General features: G+C 37.8%; 1 protein-coding gene across 2 annotated transcripts in view; it reads right to left on the bottom strand.

Annotated features, from left to right (window-relative positions):
- Positions 1 to 12940, bottom strand: part of LOC127579010 (eyes absent homolog 1-like) — a 196013-nt gene extending 183073 nt beyond the window's left edge. The window contains exon 1 of one of the 2 annotated variants that reach the window (XM_052031642.1): positions 12806 to 12940. The gene's annotated coding sequence lies outside the window, so the exon portion shown is untranslated. Of the gene's footprint in view, positions 1 to 8598; positions 8766 to 12805 lie in introns of those variants that run through there. The other variant, XM_052031641.1, reaches the window with a different exon arrangement.
- Positions 12941 to 13630: the final 690 nt, after the last annotated feature.

Genomic DNA, 13630 nt, shown 5'->3' with positions numbered 1-13630 from the left:
TACCATCCTTTTAGCTCCTCCTAAAATGTACCATTCCATGTTTCTCCATATAGAATTTCATCTGGCATTTATCTTCCCAATCTACAAAGTTGTTTATATCCTCCTTAAGGCACTTACATTCTTCTTTCTTATTTATGCCAATTTTCATGTTGAGTCCCTACTGCCAGATCCAGACGAGTAGTGGTTAATGTACTTTTAAAAATAATGTTGGGATGGATTTGTCCATTAACCACTAGTCTGTATTCTCTGTCACTTCGCCAACTTCCTCTTCAAAGTTAATGACCTAAAACATTAACCCTGTTTTCCTCTCTCAACAAATACCATCTGACTTGTTAAGTTTTCCAGCATTTTACATCATTATTTCTTTTGCATGTTACTATTAGACTAGAATAGCATATGCCTTAGATATATCAAGATATCTCTGCCATCCCAGTAAACACTTTTGCTAAACTGTATAATATCCATTCCATTTGTTCACCATTAAAATCAGCCATCTACTCAAAAACTCTATCAGACATGACTTAACCTTATTTCCTGACTCTTTTCTACATTAAAAGTTAACAGTTTAAAAGTATGTTGAAAGTCCATTGATTCTGTTTCTCCCTCTGCGCATGCTACCTGGACCACTGTTTCCTACATTTTCTGTTTTTCTTTTACCATTTACAAATACAGACTGCCATTAAACTTTGCTCTTTTTAAGTGGGTATTAATATTATATGGTGTTACTGCTTGATACCAATGTTAAGTTAACTAGTTTATGTTTCTCCTGAAACTAAAAATTCACAGTTATTAGGCAATAAATTGGCAGTCAGAAGAGAGGTGATTTTAAAAAACAAAAATTTGCAGAATGTTAGAAATTAGAATTGATTTATTATTGTCACGTGTATCTGTTAGCTTATCTTCTAGAACCACCATTGTCCATAGCTCATGGAACTTGCTGCTGCAATGATCATTGCAGGGGAAGTCTAAATGCCAGCTCCTACCATGTCAGATACATAATTCAAATTGTTGTAAGCAACTTAATACTTCACACATTCGTAACCATTAATACCAAATTTCCATTATAATTATTCAAAAATTTTCTTGATAAATGGCCCAGAATTTAATGGGAAAATAATGGTGTAATAAATGTGTACTCCAATGTTATTGTGTAAAAGAAAACAGCAATTCATGGTGAGCTAGTGGCTGAGTCACCTCTCTATTAGTATTGCAAATCCGGAGATCAGTGTCAACACCACATCTGTTTCAAGAAATGACTGTATTTGCACCATTAAACAAATCAACCTCTGTGCAGGAAGTCAAGGCTGGTAGTTAACAACATAAGTATTGTTTTAAAGATGAGATTTATGTCCTTGCACTGCCATTCAGAGGCTCAGAAAGAGAGCAACTGAAACCATGGAGTCTCAATTTTACAAGTGGTAAATTGATCCTATGTATTTTTAAAAGTTATAACATCTTCTCTCTTACTTATCCTTCTGCTTTATCCCACATCTCCTTTCTTAAGTCAACCTTTCCTTTGATGGCTTTCCATTCTTGATTGAATCCTGTCCACTTTTTCTCCTTCATCATTCCTCTGTTGCCTTCTCTATCTTGAAATTTCTCTGGTTAAGGTGAATAGTTATTCATCAAAGTCCCAGATGTCCTGTTGACCTTGCTGCACCATTATCACCTAATACTGCCTAGCCATTTGCAGTATAAACGTTTTTCTCGCAGTTTAAGGGTGGAGTAATGAAAATCTAGCAGATGGTACCGTCTAGAAAAGGCACTGCTCCACTGCTCTGGACCAATATTATTGCATTAAAATGCCAATTTTCTTCATTTTCTTTCTTTCCATTTTGATTCCTGCTCTTGTACATGTGGTAAATGGAAACTAGTCCACTGGGTTTAAGTTATCAAATCCTTATTACATAAAAAAAGGTTCCTTGCTGTAATTTAATCTGACTTCACTGTTTGAGAATTTAAACTCTGTACACAGCAGTAACATTTATCAAGGCAGTTCTTACCTAATTGAAGTTATCGAGAATGAGAAAGGGCTACCAGGAATTTTGACTTTTCTTTTTCAAAAACTAACCTCTTTTGGCTATGTACATTTTTATTTCACTAGAAACTAATTCAACATTCAGGATTCTAACTAACGGGGTCCTTGAGACACCGACATTGAAACATCTATCTGGAGCATAGTTAGTCTGACAGATGGCCAGAAATTAACTTGTGGCAGATGACAACAATGTAAGGTTCAGGAGTCCCTGGGACTTCTCCAGACAATCTGCATGCAACCATTTAATTGTTGAAAGGAAATAGGAGACTGCCTCAACTCTGAGTGCAATTTTGCACCTGCTGGTATACATTTAATAAATGTGAAGTGCTTTCACCAGTTCTGATGCACTTAGCAAGCATAAACTATCTTTCATTTCATGCCAATGTGCTCACTAAATAATTATCAACCCCTCCTAAATATTTTTGGAAGAGAATCATAAACTCCATTTTACTTAGCTAATGCCTTCTTTACCCAGTCTCAGATATTCAATAAATCTATCCAATTCTATGAGTTCAATAAATGCTCACTTTTTGAACGTTCCCCTTCTACAATAGGATGGACTCTTGACTTCACAATCTACCTCATTATGGCTTTGCACCTTATTGTCTGCCTGCACTGCACTTTCTCTGTAACACTTAATTCTGCATTCTGTTATTGTTTTCCCTTGTACTACCTCAATACGCTATTGTAATGAAATGATCTGTATGGATGGCATGCAAAACAAAGTTTTTCACTTTACCTCAGTACATGTGACAATAATAAATTAATTTAATTTAATCTAATCATACTTTGCACAAGGTAAGAGATTGAGATAGTGAAGGATGTGTGTTAACATGGATTGAAGACTGGTTATCATATAGAGAGTTGGTATAAATGGTTCTTTTTCAGATTGGAAATATGTAACTAGCAGAATGCCCCAAGGATCAGTCCTTGGCCCTCAATTATAGTAAGGACTTGGAGGAGGGGGCAGAGTGCAAGATGTCCAAGTTTGCTGAGGACATGAAAATAGATGAGAGCACATGATGCAATGAGGATTTTTCGACTCTGTAACATAGATTAGTTGAATCAGTGGGCAAAAATTTGGAAAATGGAGTGTTGTGTAGGATAATGTAAGGTCATATGCTTCAGAAAGAGGAATCAAAAGGCAAACTACTCTCTAAATCAAGAAAGATTGAAAATGAGTGAAGTACAGGGGGGTTGAGGTGTTCTAGTGTATAAAACCCAAAATGTTATCATGTAGATGCAGCAAGTAGTTAGGACAAATGGTGTGTGGGTCCTTATTCATAGGTGGTAGGATTTTAAAAATAGAGAAGTATTGTTACAATTGAACAGGATGTTGTTGAGGCCACACCAGTAGTACAATGTATATATTTAGTCCTCTTATTTAAATAAGGATATTCTAGCATTGGAGGTAGCCCAGAAAAGATTCACAATGCTAATTCTTGGGATTAGAGAGTTGTCCTATCATGAACGGCTAAAATGTTAGATCTGCATGCTTTGGAGTTAGAAGAATGAGGTCCTAAAGGACCGTGAATAGGTAGATATTGAGATGTTTCCATAAGAGTATTTAAATATATAATGAGTTAGACCTATATAATATTTTCTCTCAACATATTTACACACACATACACACTTAATCCATTTACAATGCAACAAGCTTTTCATTCCCCTTATAAACAGTGTAAACCTAAAAGCTTATGCACACTGTAATTGACAATTACTTTTAATGTGTAACTTCTGTTATTAATTATTACGATACAATCAAATATGTTCGGGTTCAATATGGATATCCCAACACTGACTTAGTATATCAAATGCATTTAGTATATTTATATATTGTGCACTTGTCAGTACATTCATGTGCATGGTTACTATTGTGCTGCATTTACATAGCAACTTATTGTACCAGACTAATAGGTGCAATATTAGTTCCAGGCAGAAAGCATTTTATCTATAGAGCATAACTGAGCTCCTGCTCAGGGGACAATATGTATGTATATAAGCATGCATATAACCACATATTCAAGAGCTCATCTGCCACTGGTTAAAATTTAAATATTTACATTCTACATATAAACAATATAACACAGTCAATTAATGCACACTGCAGCTGACGGACTTCATTATATTATACTATAACTGTAAACGTTTAAGTGTGTTAATTATTACTGTGGCTGTATTTTTTAGGGTCACATATTGAATGTATGTGAAAATGCATTGACTTATAGTAGAATGGTGTATTTATATACCCTGTGCAAACAGATGTTGTTTTCACTGTTAATAAATACACCAGAAGGCAGTTTATGTGACATTATTTGTCATTATTGTAGCACAGGATGCATAATACAACTAATTATTTAATTAGTGATTGTCTATTCTTCTGTGAATACAGCAATCTACGCATTTTAACATTAAAATGTTTTTGTTGCATGCAAATACTGGTATAAGATGTAAAGCATTTCCTTAACCATGCTGTAATTAATATGCTAGCAAAAAACTATACAGAATAATATATATGCAGAATAACACCTTACTTGCAATGTACAGTAATATTTGCAGGATATTCTGTCAACAATTTTAATAATTTGCAATTCTTTTTCAAATTCCATTGCTAGTTTACTTATGCTCAAATGGAGTTAATGATATGTCGGAAGCAGTTAGATATGAAATTGATTTTGCATATTGACGTGGCATTCTATTATGCTTAAGGCTCCATTGCTCATGTGTTATTTGGAGCGGTTTGTGTGTGCAGAAAGCAATATCTCTATTTATGAATTATCATAATATATCCCAAAAAGAGAAGCATGTTGAGTATGAGAACGATCAGTCTTCATTGCAAATTTTGCCAAAAGATTTAAAGTAGGATGAAATTCTTCATGCCCATAAGGTTTGAAAAAAAAAGGCATTGTAAGTACAAAGCTGGATTTTCTATTGAACTCCAGTGATGTAAAGGAAAATTGCAGTGCCTAATCTTTTACAAAAATAGCTCAAATAAAATATCAGTGAAGAACATATATACATTTTATAAGCACACATGGAAGTACTTATACTGCAGAGTTCTGGATCATGGGAGCTAAGCTCCAAAAGGCACTGAAATTATAAAGGTAAGTTGAATTATAACACATTCACTGCACAACTCTTGGTACATTCACAAGTAGAACAATTATACTCAAGCTTGATTTTTAGCATGTAATTCTGCTAATGTGCAACATACCTGTATCACTGTGCTGCTGCAATATAATTGTTTAAGTTCCACAAAGTTGAAGTAATTGTATAATAGGAATGTTATGTCATGAAAAATGGCATCACAAGTGTGTATTACAGAGAATCAGTTTAAACCATAATTTACCCCAAATAACAAAGATAGAAATTACAGCATTGTTTTTGTTTACTGCATTTGCAATGAAACGAGCACCATCATGCTCCACATTTCTTTAAATCATAAAACCACATTATGGATTTTAAATGTTCCAATGTTTATCCCAGTGATGAAGTCCAAAATAATTATTTCTCTGTCTACCAGTCCTCTTCAGAATAACTCAGAACATTACGGAAAGATCAGGAGGAGGGGGAAAGAATCTGATGTTAGTCTCTGTGTGATTTCTGTATCCTATAAGTACAATGATTATATATACCCCAGCTACTGAGTGAATTTGGTGTAGTTAATACAGTATAAGTTTATTTATTCTCAAGATTAACTTCATAAGGAATATAACTTTCAATCTATTTCTGTAATCATGGTGCATATTGTAACACAAATCACATCATTGTTGCATCCTTTTTTTAATCTATACTCTTGTTAGTGCAATAGTTACTAACTCAAGTACTGATATCATCATCACCCGCGTCAGTCTGTGAAACTTCTTAAGAAGAATCCTTAAATTGTAGACAGAAGAATGAACTGAAATATTCAGATCCGTTTATAACTTTTTTCTGTATTTTCAGTCCAATGACTCATTAGGCAACTAAGCGTTACTATTTCAGCAGAGCCCTGAGAAAAGACCACTGCAGCTAACCCAAGGCATTCACGGCTCAGCACAACAGAACCTTTTTTCACTGTCATTAAGACACCATTATAATTATTTGTCAGCTAAATCTAGTTTATCTCCATTCACCTGATTAGTAGAGGGTGTTGGTGAAAATCCATTAGTAGCAGTGTGATCCGTCAGGAAGGAAAGAAGAGCCCCTTTGTCTTTCCTGGACTATCTGTATTTTGATTGTCCTCTGAGTGAATCTTTCAGCTAAGGAGCGTAGCAAACAGACTAAAAGCCGCAAAGCCATGCCCCAGTTTTTCAGAGTTTCCTCCTCTGTCAGCAGCTCAGTGTTTGCTGAACATTTAAAACCTTTTTTATAAAAGACCTAGTCCTTCACAAGCATCTTCTTCTATAGCTTAATTTACTACTTTTTTTGTTGGCAGATAAAACCTTGCATTTCCTTGCCTGTTTCTTGTATTGACACCAAACTCTGACCAGATAACACCTACCATTTACTATAAGGCACATCTTTTGCTTTTCGACAGCAATCATGATCTTGTTGTTATAGTCTCCACTACAGTTCAAATGACAATGTTAAAAATCCTGTATGCTGATCAGTGACCTGCCTGTGGTTTAAAATGGAGCTCCTTAAACGAAGTATAATGAGCCGCACAAGCTCTCTCCCTCTGACCCTCTCTCACTTTTTAAAAAATCTGACTAAACATAAATTCTGTACAACGCAAATACTATTTTTGGAACTTTTTTTCCAATCACTGCAGGTCTAATGTATAATGTTTTTTAGCAACTCTAAATTTTATGATAGGAATTTAACTTTCTATGTTTATTTCCTATAGATCACATTCAAAAGTGCTAATATGATTAACGCTTAATTTAAGGAATAAGTAAAATAATTTTACAGTTTTTTTTGGCTAAATCCTCTCACTAAATTGAGTTCAGTTTTTAATTCCTGGAAGTTTGTTATGGACATTAAAAATAAGGATTGCCATGAAGTCATCTGTACTGCACTGACTATAGACACAGGTTCAGGACACCAAAAGTACATATTTAAAGATTGTTCATGTTTGCCTCCTTGCAAAGAATTCAGATTGACAGATGACAGATTGCCTAAAATACAACATTTAAACAGAATCATTTCAGATTCAATATCATACCACTGCTTGCCTCCTCCATATTAAACAAGCAACTGTACTTTAACTCCTAATTCTATTTTTTTTAGCATTAAATGCTAATTAAACTTTCAACAGATTGACAGATGACATCTGTATAATAATTTTGAGATGCGGGAAAATCTTTTTGGTCTAAATATTTGAGAAGGTCATCTTTAAGATGCATTTTATTTGTTTAGTTTTAAATATTGCACATTGCCTTTGCAATTAGAAATTGATTTAGTTTGAAATTGCACAGAGACTATTTCTCATTTCATACAAATGCGTGTGATCTAACACAGTAATTTAGCTTATTTAAAATTACAGACAATTGTTTCTATATCATATTTCTTCCTCGTCATGAAAGAACTATAATGTCTCAGAAATCATTGTGAAATAAAACTTTTGAAATATTCTGGTACACTGCGAGATTTAGGTAGTTTACTGAGAATAAAGGGGGGGCCTATAAAATTAGTCATTTTTTTAACAAATTATTCATGAGAATCAAGATTTTAATATCAATAACAAAAACTGCTAACATTGTGAAACATATTTTGTAACCGAAATAGAATTCAGAGGCAAAGATCTGAAAACCCTCCTTAGGGCAGTTCACAGATGAGTACAATTTGTATCTTGCCGTTTTCATGCCAATTTTTACGAACATTATGATCATGTCCATTATCAGGAAGGAATCCAATAGACCTCTCATACACTGCACACTCCTACACTCCGCAACTTCTTCCCACATTCAGCTACTCACGGATACGCCTGTCGTTTTCCTCAAGCGAAACAATGACAGCATTTATATTCTGCTAACAAAAAGCACGAATACTTTAATACAAGTTGCACTCTTCCATAGTTCATACTCTGCCTTTCTCTGCGTAAATCCCACGCCTTTATGAAATGGTAACTTTTCTTTCATCTCGTTTATCTTTCGTATTGTATCAAAAATAAGGTAAAAATGAATGCCAGCATCTTACGATCCAGAATCAAATTGCATTTATATATAATTTAACAGGGATCTTTGCTCTCATTCAACGCAATGTACTCCCCGTATGTTTTGCGGCTTATTTGTCCCAGTCTGTTTCTCACGCCATCGTGAAAGGTCGCGCACGAAAGTACAATTTCATAATTCTGTTGCCGAAATCGCCTCCCATTCACTGTAATTGCTCCAATCATACAAGAACTTCAAAATAATGGTGTTTCAGACTTTGTTAAATAAACCCCACCGCATTGCTGCTCTGAACCCGAGCACATTTGTCTATTTTCAGCATAATTTGTAGAGATGCAGCTAAGCTTAACGCACAAAGCCACTGGTACCACTCATTCTACAAATCAGTTTTAGTGTTAAAATGTATTTTACACGAAGCCAATATGTACGACGCCACACGCAACAAGAGACAACAACGAGCTTACCCACCACTATCCGGGCCAGTGTTTCTGCGTGTCTCCAAGGCAGAAAGTCTAACCCTGCAGCTGTTGCTATTCTGTAGAACTGTCGACAGTCTGAGAGCGACTATGCTGTTCCACACAATTTAACAGCAGCGAGAGCACACTCGCGGTTCCAGCACCGATTCGTGTGTTGATGGATCCTTTAGGTTTCCTCTCCTGACTTCTCGTGGGCTTGGCTACACGAGTTCTAGAGAGCTGCTCTCATAATGAAGATGAAGGTCTTTATTTCCATGACATCTCACTTCTGCTTTAGGCTATCTGAAGTGCATTTTTAAACTACTCCCTGGTAGAGTAGTTTATGTACACTGACTGACTGACTGACTGCTCCTGCTGTTAGATGCTGCTCTCAGTCTGCGAGGCAGTGTCCCAAACGAGACTTGCACAACTCTCTCTAGACCCAAGGGATCCAGGCTAGCTTCCAGCAAAGCCTGAAATGACTGCTAGCAGAAGGCATTGATAAATTCCACTGCAATCCTCTTCCTCCCCCCACCTCTCCCCCTCCGTCCCCTCCCCCCTCTCCTTTTCTCTTGATCAATACCCCGGTCAGACTTTGAATCTAGCTCAATTAGATATTATCTGTAGCGCTCAGACAAAGACCCAGCCCAGAGCTGAATAGCAAAAAGCTCACCTTCTGTTTTCTTTGCTTAATCACCTTGCTACTGGGTCTGTACCAATTGCCATTGGGATTCTGGTTTTCACCTTTTCCCGTTTTTTAATGTTTGACTTCTCGCGGCTGGCTGAAGCATTGGTGTTTTACTTTATCAGTTGTGATTACTTAAAATAAATGCCCGTAGTTTTTTGGTAGTTTCTTTTGTGGGGGGGGGGGGGCGGGGGAGGGGGCAAGGGGTACCTTAAGTCCTGATGTGTGTAGCGCATTTAAAGTAAACCAAACAGTGAATGAGAAGATCGAGTGAATGTGCCTCTACCTGGGAACGCTTTGCTTTCGGGAAGAGGCTCGCAGTTTAGCTGCTACATGGGGAACAGACCCGAAGAACTCATCTTCAAGGGGTCACTTGGTAAAATGACTAAGGTTGTGATTTACATAAAGAAAATACCAATTTATATTACACTAATGCATATATCTCCTCATTCACACACCACACACACAGCTTTCAGTGATTCATGCTATTGGGTTTATTATTTTAGTAAATACTTCATAATGCTTTGTTTGCACTATATCAAGACACCAAAGACTTAAGATGAATGAATTACAAGGTAGTTACAGAAAACTGTTTGCAAAGGTCAGTAATTCCGTTTAATTGTCATTTTGATAGACAGTCTAGACAATAAGTTACTTTTTATTCTAATTTTCTCATCATTTAGTTGCTTTGTGAATTGAATTCTATAATTTTTAACAGCTGGAATTACCAACAAAACTGACCTCACTTTTATACAGTCACACGAGCTCAAAAGGAGCTTCTCTTTCTCTGCCTTTATGAGCTACGTTGTTAAATGGAGTGACTGCATTTCTTGCTTATAGTCAGATCACTGCATTAGGCGCGTTGAATGGTTTCCCAATCGCTTGAGACTAATGGAACCGCCTGATTTACATCAAGGTCCTCCTGATGTTGTTTTCGGTTTATGTAGTTTGGAAGATAAATTCCGAGGGAACCGGCCAAACATTTCGTTCATCTTAGTCGTAAATGTCATAGTACCAGAAGAGGGTAGTACGCTCATACTCTTTTACAGAAAACTCATTTAATTTTGGTCGGTAGTGCGTAAGGCAGAAAGCTTAAATATACAGGCGCAAGATGATTTAATAAATGAACGTCACTTAGCGGTATAATGAAAGAAGATGAATTTCCGAATTTTTCCACAGAAGAAATGCATAGCCTTTATTTTACGTTTGATGTCCGCCGGAATTAAGATACAATGAATAATGGAGATCGTAAATTAAAGTCCGACATCTCCAGCTTGAAAAAGTCTCATCAGATAATTTTGTTCCGAACACAAGCCATGAACACCATCACTTGGTGATTAATCATAAACTTGGCAATATTCGCATAAGTCACAGTAGAATCGAATGCCAGGATACAACCCTGCGTTTTTATCCCTGTTCGTAAACTCACGATTATTTTTAAACTCCCGTTGAAATAAATGATGGCTCACAAATCCCCATCACAACGGAACCCTTCGCTCTAAACTGCAATTTAACAAACCACTGCACAACTACTAAGATTAAATGAAGCTGCCGCATCCTGTCGTGCCACTGGAAAAAAGGTGCTGACTTCTCCCGAAATTTAGGACGAGATGGCCGGCCTCAATTCGGGAACTTATTTTTCAATTAAGCCAAACAATAGGCTTTGTGGCGTTCAGCGCCAGGTGTAGCTCAATGGTCAAGGTTCCGATCGGATGGACGTGCTTGAGAGATCTCGCCAATTCGGGAGCTAGTAATTTCGGGTAACAAGTAACTTTTTGATCAGTCCCAATGCGTTACTTTGTGGGCAGATCTACTTACCAGCTCGCTCTCACTCATGCACCAAAGAACCATTCCAATTATGGAACCATTCTTGGTTACATGAAAATATCAGTTGATTATAATTGCCAGCACATAAAACAAAAGTAATATGAATGGCAGTTGTGTTAGTAAAGAAATTCTGAATTAGAAATACATTGCAAAATAAATGTGGCAATGCTTATGGTCACTCAGAGAAAAGGAGTTGCACAGTTAGAGCCCCTTCGCTTCTTGAGAGTACGGATCTCCATTAGTGGGATTCAGGTTAGCTCTGTATCTAAACTGGAAACACAGACTCGGGTTTAATGAGTTTATCGAATGCAAAGAAAAGACATAGAATAACTCACTTTAGTTCTGGCGAAGGTTTGGAGTCAAAATATCAATTTATATTTTCGCTCAGTTGGCGAGCTTACAGTAACTTTTTTTGTATTTTTAAACAGGCTCTGGCATTAAATTTGGCTCCGTTCCTTAACCTCCGTGACACAAAGAATGGGATTCAGAGCATCAGTGTATTTTTTTATTCCTATGAGCTTTGCTGAACAGATGCACAAAATCGAAAGCTCTGTAACCGCCGCTGTACTTGGACATTGCTGTTCTTGGGTGGTGAGATGGAAAATACTGCAGTTGTTAACTGATGTATGCAGAAAAGTACCTTACGGGGCTGCAGGTGGGTTTCCCTGAACTGTAGATTAGGCAGACAAATGTTTACTTAAAATCATCAGAAGGAGAAAAAAAGGGGGGCTTCAGTCAGCGCTAAGCCACAGACCGTTCAGGGCAATGATTTACCCTCAGACTTACACCTGCAATCTCCCTTGCACTCCAGGCTTGACGCATGACATTGTTGGGAGATGCGGTGTGCAGGTCACAGAAAAGGGGAAAACGGGAGGGAGAGAGGGTCAGGGCTGGTCATGTGCACCTCCCTGTTTCTGGTTTCACAGCAGCGTTGCAGAGGGCGGGGAGGAGAGGGCAACTACCCCAAACCCAATTAACCCCCCCCCCCCCCCCCCACACACACACACACAAGTCCTTGTTGCATATGCAGAGCTATTCGAAATGGGAGGAGTGCAAGTTGTGAAGGAGACTGCCTGGGGTTGGAAGTCACAACTGCGTCCACTGCAGAGCGCAGGGTTTCGCATTGACACCTAACAAACATGCTGCTATACGATTGAACCTGCCGTTGATGGTTTGTTCCAATACATTGACCACTTAAACAGATACTGTAGTAAGCAGATACTGGCTCTCTCGTCAAACCCAGTGTGTTAACTCTGTGTTCCCTTCCAGCCTTCATGGAGTCGGCTCTCTCCCTCTGAAACACTTGCCGATTCCACCATTCTTCCTACGTGACTCGTCGCTTCGTCACGACAACATTGCTAACCTCTGCCCAAGAAATTGTTTTAAAAGCAGCATCGTTCATAACTTAGCCCCTGAGTTATCCTGGCACTATTACTCAACGGCAATGCACCAGAAACAAAAGGAAAAAAAAAGATCTCCGAGTAAGTGAATCCCATCTGAAGCCAGACTGACGACTGGACGTGTATTTAAAACCTTGTAGCAATTTGCTATCCGTCTTGAAACCCGATTCTTCCCAAACATAGCACTGAAACTCCGAATGCTTTCAACACTTTTTTTTTGCCGAGCAGTGTCAAGTTCAACCCAGCAACTGAGAAAGTCTTTAAAACCCACCCAAGATTATATCTAACAATCTAGCCATTAAACTCACCTTGCTCACAGTTCAAACCTATGGTCGAAATCGAGCAGTTGGATGTCAGAAATAGCTCCATGGAGAAGGCTCGGTATTATCCAAAGGAAGGAGAAAGCTCAGCCACAAGCCGCACACACCTAGATTTTAACCCATGTAAGCAGACTGCCCGAGAGTGCTGGAGCGGCCGCTTCCCATATAAGGAAAATAAGGGTAAAATGATCACCCCTTCAGGGCTTCTTCTCAGCAACAACAACACAAGCGGAAATAATCCTCTGTTTTCAAATAAATCAAGCATTACCGAAAATGATCTAGATAAGATTACACCCAAATCACACTGAATATTTATTAGGCAATAAACCTCAAGGAAAGCTTGTGATTCACTCCTTACCTCCTTCAGTGTTTATTGAAAGACTGCAATGAGTTTTCATGTCTATTTATGATCTAGTATTTGCGTTAACTGGATGAATCAATGCTAGGTAGGATATCTGGTGGTATCCAGCCCCCTGCTGATTAAGATAGGAGAAGATAAGCAGATATCGGAGGGAAACCATCATGCTGGGATGTGGGGAAGTGTCATGTGAAATGAGTTTGCTGCTTTCATGGAAGCGTTAATCGTTTAAATTGCGGGGAGAATGTTAAAATAGCAAATGTGCAGATATATCTGAAGTCCTTGTGAGCGGCAAATTCCTGGCCCGGGGTTGCATTCTCTCATTCCTGCCCAACACTCTATTCTCGGTCGAATGCAAAAATCCATTTTTCCAGAGTGAATTGATGGAATAAACGTTGAATTTCGCTGTCTATGTCGAGGCAGAGGCCTAATCTATAACCTGCCGATGTGAACGG

The sequence above is a fragment of the Pristis pectinata genome, chromosome 16 (assembly GCF_009764475.1).
Source record: "Pristis pectinata isolate sPriPec2 chromosome 16, sPriPec2.1.pri, whole genome shotgun sequence".
Lineage (NCBI taxonomy): Eukaryota > Metazoa > Chordata > Chondrichthyes > Rhinopristiformes > Pristidae > Pristis > Pristis pectinata.
Note: the sequence above shows the minus strand (reverse complement) of the source record. Positions and strands in the feature narration are given on the sequence as shown.